The 23,346-nt window shown below is 43.2% G+C and overlaps 1 protein-coding gene across 5 annotated transcripts in view; it reads right to left on the reverse strand.

Moving 5' to 3' along the window:
* Tead4 (TEA domain transcription factor 4) overlaps nt 1-23,346 on the reverse strand; it is a 72,908-nt gene that overhangs the window by 43,895 nt on the left and 5,667 nt on the right. For 3 of the 5 annotated variants that reach the window (XM_058572357.1, XM_046423388.2, XM_058572355.1), the window contains exon 2: nt 6,613-6,699. The exons of 1 other annotated variant lie outside the window; for it this stretch is intronic. The gene's annotated coding sequence lies outside the window, so the exon portion shown is untranslated. Of the gene's footprint in view, nt 1-5,364; nt 5,610-6,612; nt 6,700-23,346 lie in introns of all 5 variants that reach the window. One more of the 5 variants, XM_046423386.2, reaches the window with a different exon arrangement.

Raw genomic sequence — 23,346 nt, forward strand, 5'->3', positions numbered from 1 at the left:
AAGAAAAAAAAAAAAAAAGAAAATTCTGTTCCAACATGGATGAACCTTGAGGATAATGTGCCAAGTGAAATAAGTCAATCACCAAGAAAACAAAACTGTATGGTTCTGGACTGGGGCTGTAGCTCAGTGGCAGAGTGCTAGCCTAGCACATATGAGGCACTGGGTTGATCCTTAGCACAGCATAAAAAACAACAAAATAAAGGCATTCTGTCCATATACAACTACAAAAATTAAAAAAACCTGTATGGTTCTACTTACATGAGAAATAGAAAGTAGAATGTAGTAGCCTGGGACCGGTGGGAGGGAGAAATTGAGTTGTTATTCAATAGAGGTTCAGTTTCGCTAGAAGAAAAGGTTTTGGTTACCTGTTGTACAATATCGTGAAATATACTTCACGCTACTGAATCGTTAGTTAAAAAAAAAATAGTTAAGAGGGAGGACCGGTGGTGCGGCTCAGTGGAAGAGTGCACTCCTAGTGTGCAGGAGGGCCTGGACTCCACCCCAGCACTACATAAAAGAATTCCAGAAAGAGAGAATATATGAAGTGAAGTAGAACAACATTTTAAAAGATAAGTTTAAAAACAAGATTTCCAGGATTAACAAAAGACATGACTCCTCCAATTCAGGAATCATACTGAGTCTTAACCAGGATACATTTAAATAAACACATAGGGACACTATAGAATACCAAACCCAAAGAGAAGACCTTAAAAGCACCCCGAGCTGCAAAGGAGAGATTTTCTCCAAAGAAAGGATCTCCCCTCCTTCCAGGCCCTGAGCTGGGGACCCAACCCAAGGGCCTCCAGCAAGCTAAGCAGGTGCTCTGCTGCAGAGCCACGCCCCAGTTCAGGAAGGACTATTAAACAGACCGCAGAATTCTCTAATGCTAGAATCCCCAAATTATTTGGAGAAAAGAGCCACCAGCCTAAAATTTAAAACCCAACAAAAACATAATGCAAGAACAAAAGTTAAATTAAGACTTTTTTAGACCAACGATGAGGAGAATTTACTACTACAGACCCACAATGAAAAAAACAATAAAAGGGGCTAGGTTTGTAGCTCAGTGGTAGAGTACTTGCTTAGCATGTGTAAGGCACTGGGTTTGATCCCCAGTGCCAGGAAAAAACAAAACAAATAGAAAATGATAATATGGAGCCACCATTTGACCCAGCTATTCCCCTTCTCGGTCTATTCCCTAAAGACCTAAAAAGAGCATGCTACAGGGACACTGCTACATCGATGTTCATAGCAGCACAGTTCACAATAGCAAGACTGTGGAACCAACCTAGATGCCCTTCAATAGACGAATGGATAAAAAAAATGTGGCATTTATACACAATGGAGTATCACTCTGCATTAAAAAATGACAAAATCATAGAATTTGCAGGGAAATGGATGGCATTAGAGCAGATTATGCTAAGTGAAGCTAGCAAATGCCAAATGTCTTCTTTGATATAAGGAGAGTAACTAAGAACAGAGTAGGGACGAAGAGCAGGAGAAGAAGATTAACATTAAATAGGGATGAGAGGTGGGAGGGAAAGGGAGAGAGAAGGGAAATTGCATGGAAATGGAAGGAGACCCTCAGGGTTATACAAAAGTACATACAAGAGGAAGTGAGGGGAAAGGGAAAAATAATACAAGGGGGAGAAATGAATGACAGTAGAGGGGGTAGAGAGAGAAGAGGGGAGGGGAGGGGAGGGGAAGGGAGGGGGGATAGTAGAGGATAGGAAAGGCAGCAGAACACAACAGACACTAGTATGGCAATATGTAAATCAATGGATGTGTAACTGATGTGATTCTGCAATCTGTATATGGGGTAAAAATGGGAGTTCATAACCCACTTGAATCAAAGTGTGAAATATGATATATCAAGAAATTTGTAATGTTTTGAACAACCAACAATAAAAAATTAAAAAAAAAAAGAAAGAAAATGATAATGATTAATTTAACTTGGCTATGCAATGGGGGGGGGGGAGGAAGCATGTTTGTGAAGCACAAGTTCAGAAGATACAGTTGATAAAATTCAAGACCTAGTCACAATAAAAACTCGGACTGCAAGAAACAAAAGAGAGCTTCCTTATTCTGATCAAAGATATCTTTCAAAAACCTACACAAGAAATATCACACTAAAAGATGAAACACTAGCCAGGTATGTGCCACACACCTATAATCCCAGCAGTTCAGGAGGCTGAGGCAGGAGGATTGAGTTCAAAGCCAGCCTCAGCAACTTAGCGAAGCACTGAGCAATGCAGTGAGACCTGTATCTAAATAAAATATAAAAACAGGCTGGGGATGTGGCTCAGTAGTTAAGCGCCCCTGGGTTCAATTCCCAGTATGGGGTGGGGTGGTGGGGGTGGGATATGAAGAAACATTAGAAATACTTCCTTTAAGGTTAACAAGATCAAGAATGCAGCCAGGTATGGTGGTGCACGCCTGTAATCCCAGCGGCTCAGGAGGCTGAGGCAGGAGGATTGTGAGTTCAAAGCCAGCCTTAGCAATGGTGAGGTGCTTAGCAACTAGTGAGACCCTGTCTCTAAATGAAATACAAAATAGGGCTGGGGCTCAGTGGTTGAGTGCCCCTGAGTTCAATCCCCAGTACAAAAAAAAAAAAAAAAAAAGAGAGAAAACATAATTTTTAAAAAAAATTGTTCCACTTAGAAAATAAAGCCACAAGGTATCCAGGGATATAACAAAAGGTGAGACCTTTTACAGAGAAAACTGCAATTGTTTCAACAGACAAAAAAAAATATCTAAATAAATAAAGGGAAGAAACTGTGTTCATGGATGGAAAACAATATAATAAATAAAGATGCTAAACTCCTCAAAAAACCATAAATTCAATGAAATTGTAATTAAATCCCCACAATTTTCCCACAAAATGTAACATTCTCACAGTATATGGAGGAGCTGTTGAGATGATTCTCCGGTCGTCTGTCACTGGCTCACTCTCTCTTTCTTCCCCTGGGCTTTCTATTTGGCAAGACTCATTCCTTAAATATCATCCTTGGGGTTCTGGCCTGACCACTCCTTTTTAACTTTACACAGACTCCCTGGGGGATGTCCATCCATGGCTTCCACTTCTCCTGTACTTGTTTTGGGTTTTAGTTTCTAAAATGGGGTCTCGCTGTGTTGTTCAGGCTGGCCCTAAACTCCTGGGCTCAAGAGATCTTTCTGCCTCAGCCACCCAAATTGCTGGGGCTGAGGTCTAACCATCATGCCCAACACAACCATGCATTTCTGATTACCAAATCTGCCTATCTTGCCTGGAGGGTGTAGGCCTATGTAGCAACTGCCCACCAAGCATCTCTAATCAGATTATCCCCAAAGCTCCTCAAGATCATTATATTCAAAAACCAGATTTTCAGCTTTCCCCTGAATTCTCTTCCTGCTCCTCTCCTCTGTCTCAGGAGATGAACCACAGCCCACCCAAAGGCCTGAAATCTGGAAGCCTGTTTGGATCTTCTTTCCCATATCCATTTATCCATGACAGCATCCTGTCTTTCTGTGTCTTAAATTTATCTCCTGAACCTACTTCTCTGTGCAACAGCCCAAATGCAAGCTTCCATCAATGCACACCTGGATGCCTACAGCAAACTCCTACAGACTACATCATCTTTCCACCGCAGTCACAGCAGTGATCACGTGATTCATCCACTTATTAAAATCTTTCAGTGGCTTTTCTAAGATAATCACACACCTCTTGATGGGATTTTCCCCCTTTTTAAATGCAGCTGTATTAATAATTATTATTATTTTAAATATCTTCTACAATTACTCTTGCAATCAGATGGCAGACCATGTTAGGACTACTTTGAAAAAAGTCTTTCCTAAGACTTACTTTACAAATTACATTCGGCAATAGAATAACTGCAAGAGCAGTAGCACCCTTCATCAGATGATAATTGCTCTCCCACCAAACCTTCCACCCACCTGTTGGACACTGTACTCCCTCTGCACCCATTTAAAAGCCCCAAACTCCATCATCCACGTCACCCCTAACATGCTCAACAATTCTTCACTTTTGCCCCGCTTTTATGATGGGTGCTAGGGATGAAACACACTAGGCAAGTGCTCTAGAGCTACATCCCCAGCCCTTTTTAAAAAAATTATTTTGAGACAGGATCTCACTAAATTACCCAGGTTGAGAAACTTGGGATTCCTGCTTTGGCCTATGGAGTAGCTGGGACTGCAGGCAAGCACCATTACACCTGGCTGTTCTTTTTCTATTCCTGATGGGTGTGCTGCCTGTGACTTTCCTCCCCATTCCTCTTCACCTAACCAACTGCTTCTCATCCTTAAGGTCCAGCCAAAGCACCAGAGTCAGAGGACCCCAGCCCCATGGATTAGGTGCCCTCTCCAAACTTTCAACAGCCCCATCTTCCAGACATGAGTTCCCACCTCCCAGTAATTATCAGTCTCCTTTTCACCATATTTTAACACCAGGACACGGATCAGTCTTCATCCCACTAAGTCCTCGGCACACCACACGGTGCTGGTGAGTAAAGAGTGAACAAATGAATGGATGTTTGTTAAGGACTCTTTGTAGAATGATTTATCTGCAGGGAGAATGACCCACTCTGCTTAGTTTAAGAAACAAAAATATCTCACTGGATGCAGTAGCACAGCCTATAACCCCTGCGGCTTAGGAGGCTGAGATAGAAGGATCGCAAGTTCAAAGCCAGCCTCAGCAATAGTGACGTGCTAAGTAATTCAGCAAGATCCTGTCTCTAAATAAAATACAAAATAGGGCTGGGATGTGGCTCAGTGGTTGAGTACCCCTGAGTTCAATCCCCAGTACCCCCCCCCAAAAAAAACTCAGCAAATATCTAGATTTGGGCACATCAGAGATTGAATTATATGTAAATCCTTTGGGGATTTATTTTGGAGACTTACAAAATGGAAGTGTGATGACTGAGAACCAAGGGGCTGGGGGCTGGTGTTGGTTCCAGTTCTATAGCAAACAGTGGGCAAATCACTTCGTCTCTCTGGCCTCGGCCTGCTCATCTGTAAAACTGGGTCTAAGTTCCTCCCTGGGCAGGCCATGTGTGCCTTACACACCCACCCAGACCAAACCCCACCCCTTGGTGTCTCTGAACACACTTTCCACATATTCACAGGTGGCTTTTCCCAGGAGTCTGGGGAAACTGATCCACCATGGAGAGATGATGGTCAATAAGGTGAGATGTCTAGTACAGACAGGGCTTGACATGAGTCAAAGCTGAGGGCTGTTTACTGTCATCAACATTATTATTAAAGCACACATAATATGTCAAGTGGCACATCTAAAGCCTAAGCAGAAAGATCCCTTAAGCCCCTATCACCTAAGATGAAGACCCAATATTAATCAATCCATACTATCAATACCTAAGTCCTCATTAGTCCTGGCTTTGGCCTGGATTTTCTTCTGGAGCCTGACATGGCACAGATGTGGACTCTGAGCTGGGTGAGGGTGCTGCGTGGCCGGGTATCAGCAGAGATGGAAGGAAGGGCAGCCCTGGCCCTGATCCAACGCGATATCCTTTGAGAGCCGAGGCTGTGGTTTCTGGGACCTGTACCTTCTCAGAATCCTTTTCTTCACCCCAGAAGATGGGCCCTGTGGAGCAGCAGACCTGGGGAAACCAGAGGCTGCTCATGCCTGAGTCTGCCCCACAAGGGAGGTTTTCTGAGGACCTGTGTCCCCAAGATTGGGCCTGTCCCAGGGAAAGCAGGGCAGCAAGTCACCCAAGGCCCTGAGCCACGGGATTCATGACTGAAATGGAGTCGCTCCTGGCCCTGCAAGGCCCTGCCACTCCTGGTCCACCACCATGACTGGCTGGCCTGTCCCACCCTCACAGCCCACAGCCCAGGTTGGCAGCTGCTTCTTCACCAGGCAAACCTCCCACGTAGCCCTGCCCTGTGGCCAGTATAACCGGGGCAAGCCTACACCAGCCAGAGAGGATCCCACTCCTTCCCCTCCCCCAAGCACTCCAGTGACCCTCAAGGGCCTGCTGGGGTGAGCTGGAGAGGGGGAGAACAGATGGCATCGCTGAGCCCAGGCCATGTGCCACGAACAGAGGAGTAAAAATAATCCTGACTTGGCTCTCAGAGACCGGTCTAGAGGCCTCCAGTTCTGCCCCTAGCCCCACCCAAAAGCCACCAGATGGCCTGCCGGGCAACCCAGGCCCAGACAACATGCTGCTCCATCCCAGGGCCCATGGATGCTGGAACGTATGGACTTTCATTATGATCTTCCTAAGAATCAGAATATGCTCTTCCAGAAATGCTTTCAAGACAGCAAAGGAATCACAATCCCCAGGACATACACAAAGAAGCCAAAGCTCGGGGGGCGCAGAGAAAGCCCCGAGAAAATGGCCACAGCAGACATCAAGGAGTTGAGGATGTAGTTGAGGGGCAGAGCCTTCGCCTGGCAAGCGAGAGCCCCTGGGTTCCATTCGCAGCACTATAAAACAACCAACCAAACAAAACAGACCTCAGACCTGAAGTCCTCTCCCTGAGGGTCCAGCTCATGCACTCACTTTTAACAGCCACCCAGGACCATAAGAGATCTCTAAGTCCCACCCTGAGCCACTAGAGACTGCAACTCACAGTATCAGTCTTGTGAAGAGATCTCACCTGTGTTTGCCTGTAATCCCAGATGCTTCAGAGGCTGAGGCAGAAGGATCTCCAGTTGGAGGCCAGCCTTGGCAACTTCATGAAACCCTGTCTCAAAATAAAAAATAAAAAGGGCTAGGGAATAAAATTGGGTGATGTGCATCAATAAATAAATATAAAATAAAAAGGGATAGGGGTGTAGCTCAGTGGCAGAGCACGCTGGGTTCAATCCCTAATACCACCATAAATAAATAAATAAAGCAAGCACTCAACAAATGTAACCTACCTAACACCTTAGCATAGCCTCACCCACCCCAAATACACTCAGAATACTCAATGTCAATTGATGGCTGGGCAAAACCATCTAATGCAAAGCTTCTGTATAATAAAGTGTTAATTATCTCAGTAAATTTATGGAACACCTGTATCCAAAAATATGCTGGCAACATAGTACAGTATACGGTATATGTTGTTCACCCTTGTGACCATGTGCCCGAGTGGAGCAGCAGCTCACTGCCACTGTCCCATACCATGAAAGTTTCCTGTTGCAAGCCAGGTGCAGTGGTGCATGCCTTTAATCCCAGCAGCTTGGGAGGGTGAGGCAGGAGGATAGTGAGTTCAAAGTCAATCTCAGCAACTTAGCAAGGCCCCAACCAACTCAGTGAGACCTGTCTCTAAATAAAATACAAAATAGGGCTGGGGATGTGGCTCAGTGGTTAAGCACCCTTGGGTTCAATCCCCGATCATGCAAAAACAAGAACTACTAGAGTGTTGACACTAGGAGGTACAGGTTTGGGTGCTCACTCTGTGCCAGGTACTGGGCTGGGCACTTGACTACTTCTCTACTCCTCCCACATCCCTTAAAGTACCTGGTACATCCCATCTCACCAAAGAAATGCTGAGGCTCCTTGAGCTAAAATGCTTTGCCCAAATGCCAAAGCTAGTAGGTGGCAAGGCTCAGGGACTGGATCTGCAGCCTGTCCCCAGCAAGCTTTCTCTTGCCCACCACTTTGCATCTTTTACTTACTTTGCCAACACCTTTATAGACAACTGGAAAGGGAAATGGTCTGACTCTGCAGCATGAGGTATTCAAGTTAGATGTGAAGAGTAACAGGGAAGGGTACCAGACCTTGGACTGACTGGTTAAGGGGAGCTAGAGAAGTTCCTCTGTGCATGCAAGCCTTCCTAGCCTATTCCTCGGCAAGAACCCCAATGCTTCCACGGCCTCTGGCAAAGGAAGATGCAGGATTGCCCCTGCTTGTGTAGGGAAAGAACTTCAGAGACCTGGAGTTAGCATCCAAGTTACAGGCGAGGAGACTAAGGCCCCAAGAGGGAAGGGGACAAGCAAAAAGACCACCAGACTAGTTGAAAGTGGAACTGGAAATAATCTCCCTGCACTTTTCTGCTTCACAATTATAACCACTGTGACATCAAGTGGATGCTTCTCAATGAGGGAAGAGAGGATCGATCCAGGGAGGAGGGGAGCAGCTTCCCCAGCCCAAGAAATCCCTTCTCAAACACCTCACCCGGAGCACTTCAACGCTCTGTCTACGGACCCCTCATTCAGAACTGGGTATGAACATATCTGCCAGGTATTGGGTACACGGTCAAAAGAGACGTGACTCTGCCCTCAGTGTCCTTCTTCATGTTTTATTTTGGGGACAGGGTCTGTGTTGTCCAGGCTGGTCTCAACTTCCCGAGTGGCTAGGGCTCACAGGCATGTATCCCTGTGCCTAGCCTCAATGCCCTTCTGTCCAGAGTGAAGGAGTTCATAGTAACCAGGAAGATCAAGTGCAGCCAATGCTCACTAATCATAGAATCTTCCGAGGTTCCATATTTGCAAATTTTACTTGTGAAAATCTGTAACATCAAAATCAATATAGCTGCCAGGCACAGTGGCACATGCCTGTAATCCCAGAGGCTTGGGAGGCTGAGGCAGGAGGATCATGAGTTCAAAGCCAGCTTCAGCAACGAGATGCTTAGCAACTCAGCGAGACTCTGTCTCTAAATAAAATACAACATAGGGCTGGAGATGTGCTCAGTGGTTGAGTGGCCCTGAATTTAATCCCTCATACAAAAAAAATATATATATATATATTTATATATATAATATATATATATATTTATATATATATATATATTCATCTGGCACTGTGATGCATGCCTATAATCCTAGAGGATCAGGAGGCTGAGGCAGGAGGATTTCAAGTTCAAAGCCAGCCTCAGTAACTTAGGGAGTCCCTAAGCAACTTAGGGAGACCCTGTCTCAAAAAAAAAAAACCCCAATCAATACAGTCTTTTCAGTATGGAAGAGCCCAGAGTTTACCCAAATGCATGACATTCAAGGCCCTTCTATAAAATGGCAGAGTATTTATTTGCCTATAACCTAGCACATTCTCCTAGATACTTAAGTCATCTCTAGAGGACCTGTGATAACACAATGTAAGTCTATGTAAATAGCTGTTATACTGTATCACAGATAAGGGGGAGTGTCTGTATATGCTCAGTACAGATAATCTTGCCCTCAATATTTTTGATTTGGGGCTGATTGAACCCACAGGTGTGGAACCTGTGCATAGAGAGAGCCAACACTACTCCTGCCTCGGTGGTCACTCAGATGCGGCATGTGCCGAGCCCTGAGCAGTCTACATGCCAAGCTGCCTCCAGGCTGAGGTTAAATAAGGCTGCATTCTGCCTTCTTGTCTCAGTTCCTATACTATATCCAACTGTCCTTTTCAAAGTGCTCTGTTGGGCTGTGGTTGTGGCTTAGTGGCTTGTACATGTAAGGCACTGGGTTCGATCCTCAGCATAAAAATAAAAATCCTCAGCATAAAACATAAAAATAAATAAATAAAATAGATATTGTGACCATCTATAACTAAAAAAACTTTTAAAATATATATGTTTTAAAAAATAAATAAATAAAGTGGTCTGTTGACTGCTGTGTTTTTCAACCTTGTAGGCTTTTGGTTAATTTTTTTCTTAAATCAAAGATACTTTTATTTTACTAAATTGCTTTACTTATTTTTATGTGGTGCTGAGGAATTGAACCCAGTGCCTTACATGTGCCAGGCAAGCGCTCTACCACTGAGCCACAACCCCAGCCCCCTTTTGGTTGATTTCACTCTTCAAAATGGACCCCGGGCACACATTTTTTAAGCTTCATTTCCCCCCGACATTTAGTAGAAATGACTATTTATTCCATAAGATAGTATTTAACTAAAATTTATAATGCATAATGACTATAACATAATAAATGCATCACAGTTAGATTTTTTTTTTTTTTTTTTTTTTTTTTTGCAGTGCTGAGGATTAAAACCAGGGGTGTTTTGCCACTGAGCTACATTCCCAGCCCTTTTGCTTTAATTTAAGACAAGGTCTCAGTAAGTTGCCCAAGTGATTCTCCTACCTCAGCCTTACCCTCACGAGTAGCTGAGATTATAGGCGTGTGCCACGGTGCTGGGCTCCTTGCTTCTTTTTTTTTATTGGTGCTTTATAATTATACATAATAGTGGGGTTTGTAATCAACAATATATATTAAATAAGGTATCTTAAAACAGAAGCATATAAAAAGTTTATAAATTAATCAGTTGACAAGAATCTTGAGACCAGAGATTTATGGGAACCTAACCCTAACTTCTACTAGGAGCCATGGTGCAATATTTGCTAATTCAGTGTCCACAGCAACTTTATAGGCCATAACTACCATGAATAACAAGAATCAGCTCTACCTAGGGAGGGTAACATGGGAAACCCGAACAAGTAAACATCTTGGGATAAGAGTGGGAGTGGGGATCAAAATGATGCTGGACTCCAGGGCCCGGGAATACCACATCTGGTGAAGAGAGAAACGTCAAAAGGTACCAAGATAGTAAAAATGTAGGAACAGTCTCATCGACAGATGAATGGATAGACAAAATGTGAGGGGTACTACTCAGCCTGAGAATTATTCTGACACGCTCCAACTGGATGAACCTTGAAAACATTATGCTAAGTAAATAACACAAAAAGACAAATAATAATGTATGATTCCACTTATATGAAGCACTTAGAATAGTCAAATTGATACAGAAGGAAAAATAGTGTTCAGAGGGGAAATGGTAAGTTATTTAATAGGTACAGAGTTTCTCTTTGGGAGAATGTAAAAGTTCTAGAGTTGGACAGTGGTGACAGTTGTATGACATTGTGAATGTACTTAATGCCACTGAACTATACACCTAAAAAATAATTCTCTGTGTGTGTGCGCGCACACGTGCACGCACCAGTGGTACTGGGAATTGAACCTGGGAACTGGGAACTTTCTACCATTGAGCTGCATTCCCAGTCCTTTCAGTTTTGAGACAGGGTCTTACTAAGTTGCTGAGGCTGGCCTCTGTCTCCAGAGTTGGTGGGATTATAGGCCTGCATCACCATGCCTGATATATAATATAAATATTATAGCATGACTATTTTCTTTTTTTGATACCAGGGATTGAATTCTGGCACTCAAACACTGAGCCACATCCCCAGCCCTATTTTGTATTTTATTTAGAGACAGTTGCTTAGCACCTCATTTTTGTTGAGGCTGGCTTTGAACTCACTCAGTCTCCCAAACTACTGGGATTACAGGTGTGGGCCATCATGCCTGGATTACCATGACTTTTAAAAATAAATAAATAAAGGTATTGAGTCCATCTACAACTAAAAAAAAAAATATTTTAAAAAAAGAATTAGACCAGAGATCTTATGCCTAATAGAAGAAAAAGCAGGCCCAAATCTTCATTATATTGGATTAGGCCCAAACTTCCTTAACAAGACTCCTAAAGCACAAGAAATAAAATCAAGAATCAATAAATGGGATGGATTCAAAATAAAAAGTTTCTTTCCAGCAAAAAAAAAAAAAAAAAAAAATCAATGAGGTGAACAGACAGTCTACATTTTGAAATACATTTTTGCCACACACACGTCAGATAGAGCATGAATCTCCAGGAAATATAAAGAACTTAACAACATTCCAAATTTCAAATTGCCATTGGAAAATTTGACATTTGATTCTCCCTGATGTGGTTAAAAACTGAATAAAAGTGTTAACAGAACTTTTTTCTTTTGATATATGATCACAAAATTATTCTAAAACCTACTGTTTTATTGAAATCTAAATTGGGAGATAGGTTTTAAATGTCTAGAATGCAATTAATAGGCTTTTCTTGAACTGTTAAGATTCTTTTGAAGTAGAGTTTTTTCATGTTTCATTGTATTTGTTTAAAAAAAAAGAAAAGAAACCCCCCCCCCCCAAAATCCCCCCAACCAAATAACAACCAGAGCAAAAACTGTCGTGCCTTCTATTTATCTTTGGTTCCAATCTTGGGAGTTGTTTAAAGAAAAATAATTTTTAAAAATTAGATTTGTTTTATTAGGTTCAGAGTATGTGGGGAATTGTAGAGTTCCTCTTTTCATCACCTTGTATGTCTTTTGTTAATATTTGTTATGCCTTATTCTAAAACTGAGTCTCAAACTGGAATGCCTTGGAGGACAGATACTTTTGTAGAGGTCGTTTGACCTAAATAGTTAAGCATTTGTATTAAGTTTTATTTTGATATCTAATCAGATTCTTAATCATAGCCCATAAGAAGGAATGCAACTTTAATATTGGACTTTGCTGATGTGTTTAGTGTCTGCAAATTTTTTTCTTTAAATCATAGCCATATTGTAAATTTTCTATTTTGTCATGGTTCTCTTTTATTGATGGGCATGCAGTGGGTGTTTCTTGGAAATGGCCAATTTTTATTAAAATATTTCTGGAAGAAAAAAAAAAAAACCTTAACAACAAACAAACAAACAAACAACCCAATCAGTAAATGGGCTAAGCAGCTGAACAAACACTTCTCAGAAGACATACAATGGATCAACAAATATATGAAAAAATGTTCAACATCTCTAGTAATTACAGAAATGTAAATCAAAACTACTCTAAGATTCCATCTCACTCCAGTCAGAAGGGCAGTTATCAAGAATACAAGCAACAATGAGTGTTGGCAAGGACATAGAGGAAAGGGCACACTCACACATTGCTGGTAGGACTGCAAATTGGTGCAGCCAATCTGGAAAACAGTATAGAGACTCCTTAGAAAACTTGGAATGGAACTACAATTTGACCCAGCTATCCCACTCCTTGGTCTATACCCAAAGGACTTAAAAACAGCATACTACAGTGACCCAGCCACATCAGTGTTCATAGCAACACAATTCACAGTAGCCAAACTGTGGAATCAACCTAGATGCCCTTCGATAGGTGAATGGATAAAGAAACTGCGGTATATACACACAATGAAATGTTATTCAGCAATAAGAGAATAAAATTATGGCATTTGAGGTAAATGGATGGAATTGGAGAATATCATGCTAAGCGAAGTAAGCCAATCCTCAAAAAACCAAATGCCGAATGTTTCCTCTGATAAGTGGATGCTGATCTATAATGGGGGGATGGGATGAGTGGAGAAACTTTGGATGGGGCAAAGGGGAGGTGAGGAGGAGGCATGGGGGTAGGAAAGATGGTGAAGTGAGATGGACATGACTATCCTAGGTACATGTATGACTGCAGGAATGGTGTGACCCCACTTTGAGTACCACCACAAAAGTCAAAAATTGTGCTCCATTTGGATATAATGAATCCAAGATCATTCTGCTGTCATGTATAACTGATTAGAACAAATAAATAAATTTTTAAAAATTAAAGTAAAATAAATAAAAGTATTTTTAAAAGGAGAAGGAAAAAAATGTGGACAGAGAAGAGGAGGAGGTACCGTTTGGGGACCCAGTCCCAAAGTACAAGGGACAAAAGAAAATGGCCTGTTTATAGTTGGAAATAAAAAGAGACAAGAAGAGTCCCCAGGTCCTGGTTGAGTGAGTCCTTGGAAATGAAACGGAGGAGAGGGAACAGAGAAAAAACAACCCAGCAGAGAAATGAACTAGGCAAGGCTGGCCAGGTACTCAGCCAGAAAAACTGACCCCAATGTGACTTTAAAAAGGCTGGGCTACCTGGGTGTGGTGGTGCATACCTGTAATCCCAGCAATTTGGGAGGTTGAGGCAGGGGGATTAACAAATTCAAGGCCAGCCTCAGCAATTTAGGGAGACCCTGTATTTAAAAAAAAAAAAAGGCCAGGGGAGTGGAGTGGCTCCACGGTAAAGCCCCTTGGGGTTCAATCCCCAGTACCAATAAAAATAAGTAAATAAATAAAATGAAAAGGCTGGGCTTGCTGAAAATCAGAAAAGGGGCCTTCTCAAAAAATAGCCAAATGAAAAAATATAAATAAATTTAATTTTTTTTTAATTTAAAAATATTGGGCTGCGATTGTGGCTCAGTGGTAGAGCACTCACCTAGCACGTGCGAGGCCCTGGGTTCAATCCTCAGCACCACATAAAAATAAATAAGTGAAATAAAGGTATCATGTTCAACTACAACTAAAAAATAAATATTTTTAAATAAATAAATAAATTTTAAAAAATAAATAAATAACCAAATTGGGTAGGAGATTTAGCCCAGTGAAAGAGCACTGGCCTAGCTTGTGTGAGGCTCTGAGTTCCATCCACAGCACTGAAAGAAAAAAACAAAACAAAACAGGAGTTGCATGGAGGAGCCACATAAGGATTAAGTTAAAAGGCAGGTACAGCACCTGGTACAGGTACAGTGCAATACGTGTGCCCCATCCTCTTAGTGACATGCAGAAGGACATTTATCACATATACTGCTTCCTGACAGGACAGGAATAGGGAGGTGGTAAAGAGAGGATGGCAAAGATCCTCCCCAGGAACAGGATGCATTGGAACAAAAGGAAAAGAGAGACGCTCAGAGGCTGAGGCAGTAGGGTTGAGAGTTCAAAGCCAGCCTCAGCAATTTAGAGAGGCCCTAAACAACTCAGCAAAACCCTGTCTCTAAAAACATATAAAAAAGGGCTGCGGGGCTGGGGCTGTGGCTCAGTGCTAGAGCACTTGCCTCATGTGTGGGGCACTGGGTTCGATTCTCAGCACCACATATAGATAAATGAATAAAATAAAGGTCCATCCACAACTAAAAAGGATATTTAAAAAAGCAGGGGGGCACTACAGATGTGGCTCAGTGGTTAGGTGCCCCTGGGTTTAATCCCCACTACCACATAAAAAGGAACAGAGAGCAGACTCCTTCAGCACTGCCTGGCCGGGAGGGAAGTGCTATGTAGGGCACTGATTCAACCCTTGGCTCTGAAGTCACAAGCTTGGACCCTGGGCAAGCTACTAGACCTCTCTGAACCTCCATGTTCCCCGTAAATACAGCCAACAGGCATGTCATGAGGATGGGATTCCATCATAAGCTGGGCAGTGTAGTTCCAGCTCCTCAGAAGGTTGAGGTAGGAGGAGGAGGAGAACTCTGCCTTGAGCCCAGGAGTTGGAGGCCAGTTGGGCAAACAGTAAAACCCCATCTCAAAACAAATAAATAAATTCAATCCTAAGATACCCCTGAGCCTGGCACAAGGAAGGGCTCCTCACACATTCATGGCTCTTACTATGTTGTTAGCAGGGATGAAGGAGGGTGGGATGAAGGAAGGTGGAGATAAGAATGAAGGGGAGCTAAGTAGCCAGGAGGAGAGGAACTCTGGGAAGCAATCCAGGAGGAGGAGTCTGCAGTGGGAGGGGCTGCCTGGAGATGCAGAGAAGTGGGGGAGATAAGATCCCTAAGTGGCCATAGCCCCAAGCCCAGCCCCAGGCCCTAGGACAGGGTAGGGTAAGTGAGGACACACCTGGCTCCAGTACACCCTGTCCTCAGCTCTCCAGGAGGTGGGAACTGCAGCCTGTCCCCAACCAGCCCTCCCAGGTTTCTGGGGTGGTGAGTGTCAGCAAGCCTATCTCTAACACCTCCAGGAAGTGGGTCACTGCCAGTGGATGTCCACACCCCTCCACCCCCTGCTTGGGGCCACAAAAAGGGGTGATGAAATGTGATGAAACTGGCCTTAGGCCCTAGCATAATGCCAGGCATGGAAGCCCCTTGCAACAGTTGGCTTGCAGAAAAAAAGACAAATTAGACTCCAAGCTCGGCTTTCCTGCCAGGAACTCCCCCTCTCTGGGGCTCAGCACCCCATTTGCAAAAAAAAAAAAAGTGGTGGGTAGGGTAGAATATTATTAAGTGGGAAAAAAAAAAAAACTTGCTATCAAGCAAGTTCCTCCAAGAAAAGACATGGAGGGACCTTAAATGCATAATGCTAAGTGAAAGAAGCCAATCTGAAAAGACTACCCACTGTAGGATTCCAACTGTATAACATTCCACAGTTAATATAGGAAAAGGCAAAACTATGGAGACAATAGAAAGATCAGAGGTTGGGAGAAAATACTTGGTACACAGACTTTTTAAGGCAGTGAAATTATATGGGATGATACTATATGGGATGAAACCCACAGGATCTGAGATGCCAAGAGCGAAAGCTCTGTGAACCACAGAGGATAATAATGCACCACAGTAGCTCCTCATAGGAGGACCACACTAATGCAAGACACTGCTAACTGGAGGAGGACAGGTACATAAAAGAACTCTATACCCTGCTCAATTCTTCTATAATCTCCAAACTGCCAAATATTTTTATATACATAATTTTTTAGCATTTGGGGATATTTTACACACACACACACACACACACATATAAAGTCAGGCACCATGGCACATGTCTGTAATCTCAGTGAATGGGGGCTGACGCAAAAGAATCACAAATTAGAAGCCAGCCTCAGCAACTTACCTAGAACCTGTCTCAAAACAAAAAAAAAAAAAAAAAATAAGGACTGGGCATGTGGCTCAGGTTAAGCACCTCTGGTTTCAATTCCCAGAACCAAAATAAATAAATACCATTTATATACACACACACATATTTTGCGTACTGGGGATTGAATCCAAGGTTGCTTAATCACTGAGCCACATCCCCAACCTGTTTTTATATTTTATTTAGAGACAGGGTCTCATTGAGTTGCTAAGTGCCTCACTAAGTTGCTGAGACTGGCTTTGAACTCGCAATCCTCCTGCCTCGGCCTCCAGAGTTGCTGAGATTACAGTCATGCACCACCATGCTCAGCCTATCATATGTGTGTATGTGTGTGTGTGTGTGTGTGTGTTTAAATTTATTCTATTAAAAAATAAAGTATGGAGCTGGGAAAAGTTTAAATCTTGTATTCTTTTCTTCTTGGAGCCTTAAAAAAGGGTTCCTAAATAAAATGAAAGCTTGTGCTGGGGGTGTAGCTCAGTGGTAGAGTACATGGCTAGCATGCACAAGGTCCCGGGTTCAACTGCCAGCACCACATAAAATAATGAAAGTACTCAAGTGGCCAAGTACTGAACCAAAACAGTTGGCTTCACCTTAAGTAAGCTGTCCTGTGAAAATACAAATCTTAAAATAGATGATTTAACTAAGAAGTCTTTGCCAGACAGAAGGACTTGAAGGACTTGCCATGGAATTCCATCAAATGGCAATTCCTCCAGGGCACTGCCAGAATATACCCTAAGGGCCTCACACCAAATGCCTGTTTCACCAGTCTTCAGGATGAGTTTGCACATCGGCGTGCTGCTGGGATAGGGCTGCCCTCACCCTACCAAACCAGATACCCATGCAGCACAGGCCCCCTGACGGGGAGCTCAGGTGCACACCTGGCAAGAGCCAGGCAAAAGTGCTCAGCTTTCCAGGACCCAAGCGCACCAGGGAGTCACATGGACCCCTTCAGGACCCTGGAGACATTGATAGCCGCTCAATGGAAAAAGTAGTTATTTTCCACTCTACCCCACTCAAAAGTTCAAGGCCTTAATCACCTCTCACAAAGGGCTGCACCCCTGGCACAGGAGCTCTCAGCCATAGCTCCCAGCATAGAAGTGGGTCAGGGTGAACAGAGCTTGGAGAGGAGGCAGAGGGCAGCACCCACTTTACCCTTGGTCATATTTTTGAGGGGTATGAAGGTATCAGGGATTGAACCCAGGGGCACTTAATCACTAAGTCATGCCCTCAGCCCTTTTATTTTTTATTTTGAGAAAGAGCCTCACACTAAGTTGCTGAGTCCTGCCTCGAACTTGCCATCCTCCATCCTCAGCCTCCCAAACTGCTGGAATTATAGTCGCGTATGCTATCACCTCCATCCCCTTGGTCATTTTTCATGGAAATGTTCTTTCCCAGAGCCACTCTGGCTGGACAGTGATAGGACTGAAATACTCTAGAAATTCTGTTTATGGCCCAAAGCCCTCAGATCCTGGCTGAGGCCACCAAAGCAAAGGATCCATCCTGACCCAGAAAACTCACCCCCACTGATTCTCTCCTGCACCAGCCACACCCAGTGGCTTACCCCTGCAGGCATGACAAACACCCCACCTCCCATTCCAGAATGCATGTTCATCCAATTTGGAAACAAAGCCATGTTCAAGAATGATACAAGGGTGGGGGCACCAGCCTCTGCTTTAGGGGAGGGGGACCACACAGCCTGACCCAACAGGTCATGAGAAATGGACCAGGTACCTTCCACCATCCAGAGAGGATAGGATGCCCCACAAACCAAGATGGTGACCTGGACCTCTTATTCTTAAGTGTGATCTGTAGCAGATACTCAGCCAGGAATTTCATGGAAGACCCTGTTCCACTTCTTTGTCATAAACCACCCAAGGTGTACCCCACTCCTCATCCTAGTCCCACCTTTGCCCCTAAAAAAACCCTGAGGGTTGGGGTTGTGGCTCAAGTGGTAAAGCGCTCACCTAGCATGGGTGAGGTACTGGGTTCGATCCTCAGCACCACATAAAAATAAAATAAAGGTATTGTATCCACCTAAAAAAAAAAAATATTAAAAAAAAAAAAAAAAAGCCAAGGTTCAGGACACCAAACTCTAAGCTCAACTTTGGAGTCCCTCTACCCATTCATTTCTGTGTAAATGAATTTTCTCCAAAAATGTATAAATAACATACCTAGCAAGAGCTTGTATCCAGAATATTAAAGAACATTCAAAATAAGCAAAAAGAAAAATGGGCCAAAGATCTGGACAGACACTTCACCAAAGAAGTTATACCAATGCAAATGAGCATATGAAAAGATGCTCTATATTATCAGTCATCAGAAAAATGCAAATTAAAATCACAATAAGATTCCATTACATGACTATCAGAATGGAAAGGAAAAAAACCAACAACCTGACAGTTCCAAACCCTGCTAAGAATATGGAGCAATGGACCTCTATGTTGCTGGTGGGAATGAAAAGCATTATACTTTGGAAAATAGATAAATACCCTGGCCAGGCATGATGGTACACACCTGTAATCCCAGTGTCTTGGAAGGCTGAGACAAACTTAGCCAGTCCCTAAGCAACTCAGTGAGACCCTGTCTCTAAATAAATACAAAAAAAAAAAAAAAAAAAAGGCTGGGGATGTGGCTCATTGGGTTAGTGCCCCTAAGTACTGGTACACAAAACCCGACTCTGACAGTTTCTTAAAGCAGTGAACAGCTAAGTGCAGTGGCGCGTGCCTGTGATCCCAGCAAGTTGGAAGGACGAGATTGAGGCTAGCCTAGGCAACTTAGACCTTATCTCAAAATAAAAATCAAAAAGGGCTGGAGATGTAGCTCACTGGTTTCATTCCCTAGTATCACAACATCATCATCAACAACAAAAACCAGTGAACATTCATATACCACATAAACCAGAAATTCTACTCCTAGGTTTTGATAAAAATGAAATAAAGCCCTGTATTCACACAAAGACCTGTACTAAAATGTTGATATCAGCTTTATTCATAATGAACATTTTGGGAACAACCCAAACACCCTTCCACCAGTGCTGGATAAACACGGTGGAATACCATACACAGTAATGGAATACTAACGGCCCTCAAATCACTCCACTTCCTATCTGCTCAGATATCTTTCCTTCTCTATCAACATACACAACTTGGATGACTCTCAAAGGCATTATGCCAAATGACAGAAGCCAGACCCAGAAAGCTACCTAACTACATGACGATTCCATTTTCCCGATGTTCTGGAAAAGACAAAATTACAGGAATGGCAAAACAGACAGAGATGCCAGGGGATGGGCATGGGGGAGGGAGGGGAACTGATATTAAATGAAGAAATTTTGGGAGTTGGAACTGTCTGCAGCTTGACTGTGATGGTTAATACATAACTCTGTTCATCTGTCAAAACCATAAAACTGTACAATATAAACAGTATATCTTGCAACCAGGAGCAGTGGCGCATGCCTGTAATCCCAGCAGACTGGGAGGCTGAGGCAGGAGGAACGCAAATTCAAAGCCAGCCTAGGCAACTGAGTGAGGCCCTAAATGATTTAGTGGGACCCTGTTGCAAAATTAAAAGAGCTGGGGATGTGGCTCTTGATTAATGCACCCCCCCCTCCAACCTTTGGTATCCCTCCTCAAAAAAAAGAGATACATTGTGCTACATGCATCCTTAAAAAGTTAAAACAAGTTCTGGGCTGGGGGAATACCTCAGTGACACAGCACTTGCCTCGCATTCATGAGGCCAGGGATTCAATCCTTTGCCCAACAACAATGAAAAACAAGACCTCCACATCCTTTGAGGTACAGCTCAAATCCACTTCATCCCTATCTCCCTTCTTCTACTACATATCTGCTCAGATCTTTCCTTCTCTGGGTCCCTCTCTCTTTCTCACACACTCAGAGCTATCAAATCCCTACCCATCCACAAAGCCAGGTCAGGCGCCCCCTCCTCTGTGAAGCCTTCCCTGACTCCTCCCAGCTCCATCAGAGTGAATCACCCTTACCAGCACCTACAGCACTTACTTGTGCCTCTAATTAGCCCTTCTTTCATCCCACAGATTATCATTAGCTATTCAGTCTGTGGGATAGGTACCTTCTATCCATGTTCCCCCACTGTCCAGTGCCCAGCACACAGTGGGTACTCTGTGACTGCTATAGATCAGCAGATAGTTTGGGCCGAGAGAGGAGAGCAGACAGTGCTGGGGATGGTGGTATTCTGAGGAGAGTAAGCCACTGAGATGGCTTCATGTGCTCTTGCATAAGCAGCAAGACTATTGCTTAAACTCCCAAGTGCTGGAAGTGACTCCACCTCCCATTCCAACATGAGGTCATGCAATTTATGATGCAGCAAGGCTAAGGATGCTTTGCTTCCTGCACGCCAGCCAGCACAGTTCCAAGCCCCAGGCAGACAGATGCTCAGGACACACCTGCTGAGGGATTGGAGCCTGTCCCATCATCAAGGGGCTGTTGTTTCTCACTTCCAGAAGGCAGGCCCTCTTTGCAGCAGTAACTGATTGTGCTTATCTGACTGGAAGTCAATTTCATGATGCAGAACTACTGTAGCATAGGCATGGCCTATCAGTGACTCCACGGGACCACTGCACAATTGGTTCTTTCCAAGCATATCGCTAGCCTCTCCCTCTTACAAATTTCAGCTTGTCTTAAGGACCATTTATGGTCATTTATTTGACAAACACTTATACAGGGCTTAATAGAAGCTGAAGAACTAAATATTTTATAAATATTAACTCAATCTTCACATCAATTGAATGAAATTGGTTCTATTAACATTATCCTCATTTTGCAGATGGAGAAACTGAGCCATAATGCAGTTACATAATGTACCCAAAGTCTACACCTGACAAGTGGCAAGATAGGGACTCAAATCCACAAGGCTGGCTGTAAACTACACAGTCCAAACGGACCCACTAGCGCCATGTGGTTAATAAGCAATGAAATGCAGGTAGTCAAACTAAATGTACTATAAAGTGTAACATGCATACTGGGTTTCCAACACTTTGCATTAAAAAATGTAATCTCGCTAGGCAGGTGGGGCACGCCTGTAATCCCAGCAGTTTGGGAGGCTGAAACAGGAGAATCGCAAGTTCAAAGCCAGTCTCAGCAACTGTGAGAAGCTAAGCAACTCAATGAGACCCTCTCTCTAAATAAAATACAAAATATGGCTGGGGATGTGATTCAGTAGTCAAGTACCCGAATTCAATCCTTGGTACCAAAAAAAAAAAAAAAATAGTAATCTCACTAATCCTTTTTACTATTGATTGCAGGTTAAAAATGATAATTTTATAAACATGAAAGTTTGAATCATTTTATCACATTTGTACTTTTTAAATGTGACTCCTAGCTGGGTGTGGTAGTGGACACCTGTAATCCCAGCCACTTAAGAGGCTGAGGCAGGAGCATCACAAGTTCATGGTCACCCAGGCAACTTAGGAAGATCTGGTCTTAAAATAAAGAGTGCTGGGGATGTAGCTCAGTGCTTGCCTAGCTTGTGAAAGGCCCAGGGTTCAATCCCAGGTATTGCAAATAAATAAATAAGTATGGCTTCTAGGTAACTTAAAATATACGCGTTATCTGCATTGTATTTCTGTAGGACTGCTCTGCTGCACTGGAGTCTACACCATTGCTCCTAGTCCATGCTGGGTCATCTTCCCCATTTCCAGGCTCAGGACAGGACCAAGATTGCAACTGACACCCTGCTCATTCAGCTGCATAAAGATGGTGGGAGCCAGGCAATAACTCCCACATCTCCCCATTCTCCTCCTGTAACTGCCCTGACACTGCCCCTCTCCCACCTTTAAGGCCAGTTTGAAAAGCAGTTCAGCTCTACCTCCCTCCAGCAGGAATCCCAGAATGTTGAAGTGGTAATATCCTCCAGTGCAATCTCACAAGCTAACATGCAAAAAAAACTGAGGCCCAGGACCACAGAGTCAAGGAAAAAGAGGTAGTAGAGGCCATCTAGTCCAATTTCCCTCTTCCTAAGTGTCCCTAACAAGTTCTATGTAAAGAAGTTCTATGTGCCAGGTGCAGGAGCACACACCTGCAATCCCAGCAACTCGGGTGGTGGAAGCAAAAGGATTGCAAGTTCAAGGCAGTCCCAGCAACTCAGTGAGGCCCTAGTTAACTTAGTGAGAACCCGTCTCAAAATAAAAAATAAAAAGGGCTGGGGATGTGGCTCAGCACCCCTGAGTGCAATCCCTGATTAAAAAAAAAAAAAAAAAAAGTTCCATGCAATGAAGTTATTTACAGAAGGAAGTAACTTCAGATCAGATAAACCTAACACACTATTGCTACAAAGAGGGCCTGCCTTCCAGAAGGGAGAAATAGCAGCAAAATGACAGCACCCTGATGGTGGGCAGGTTCTAACCTCCCACCCAGCTCTGTTAAGACACTCGTAATCATAGCCAGGTCAACTCTCTCTCTTTTTTTTCTTTCTTTCCTTTCTTAGCAATACTAGGGATGGAACCCAGGGCCTTGATCATACTAGGCAAGGACTCTGTCACTGAACTACCCCCAATTCTTATTAAGACAGATGTCTCTACCAATTTCTAAAACCAGACTCTCAGTGTGGTCAGTGTCACAGAGCTCAGTGACAAAGGTATTCCTGACATAAACCCATCACACCATTAACCCATCCAAGTTATGGTATGATTTACCAATTTTTCTTCTCCTTCATGATTTCTTTATTTTCCAGGTTTTCAACAATGACTCTGTATTAGTCTCTTTTTTAAAAAAATATTTTTCTTAGTTGTATATGGACACAATATCTTTATTTTTATTTATTTATTTTTATGTGGTACTGAGGTTTGAACCCAGGGCCTCACACTTGGGAGGCAAGCACTCTACCACTGAGCTACAACCGCAGCCGGTCTGTAATAATTTTAAGAGTTAGACAAATAATAATAATAATAATAATTTCATCTTTCTGCTTAATCTCAGCAATTCCAGTTAAATGAGATGATTTTGAATCCTGGTTCTGTCA

The sequence above is a fragment of the Marmota monax genome, unplaced genomic scaffold (assembly GCF_021218885.2).
Source record: "Marmota monax isolate L192 unplaced genomic scaffold, Marmota_monax_Labrador192_F-V1.1 WCK01_AAM20220418_F8-fsc00356, whole genome shotgun sequence".
Lineage (NCBI taxonomy): Eukaryota > Metazoa > Chordata > Mammalia > Rodentia > Sciuridae > Marmota > Marmota monax.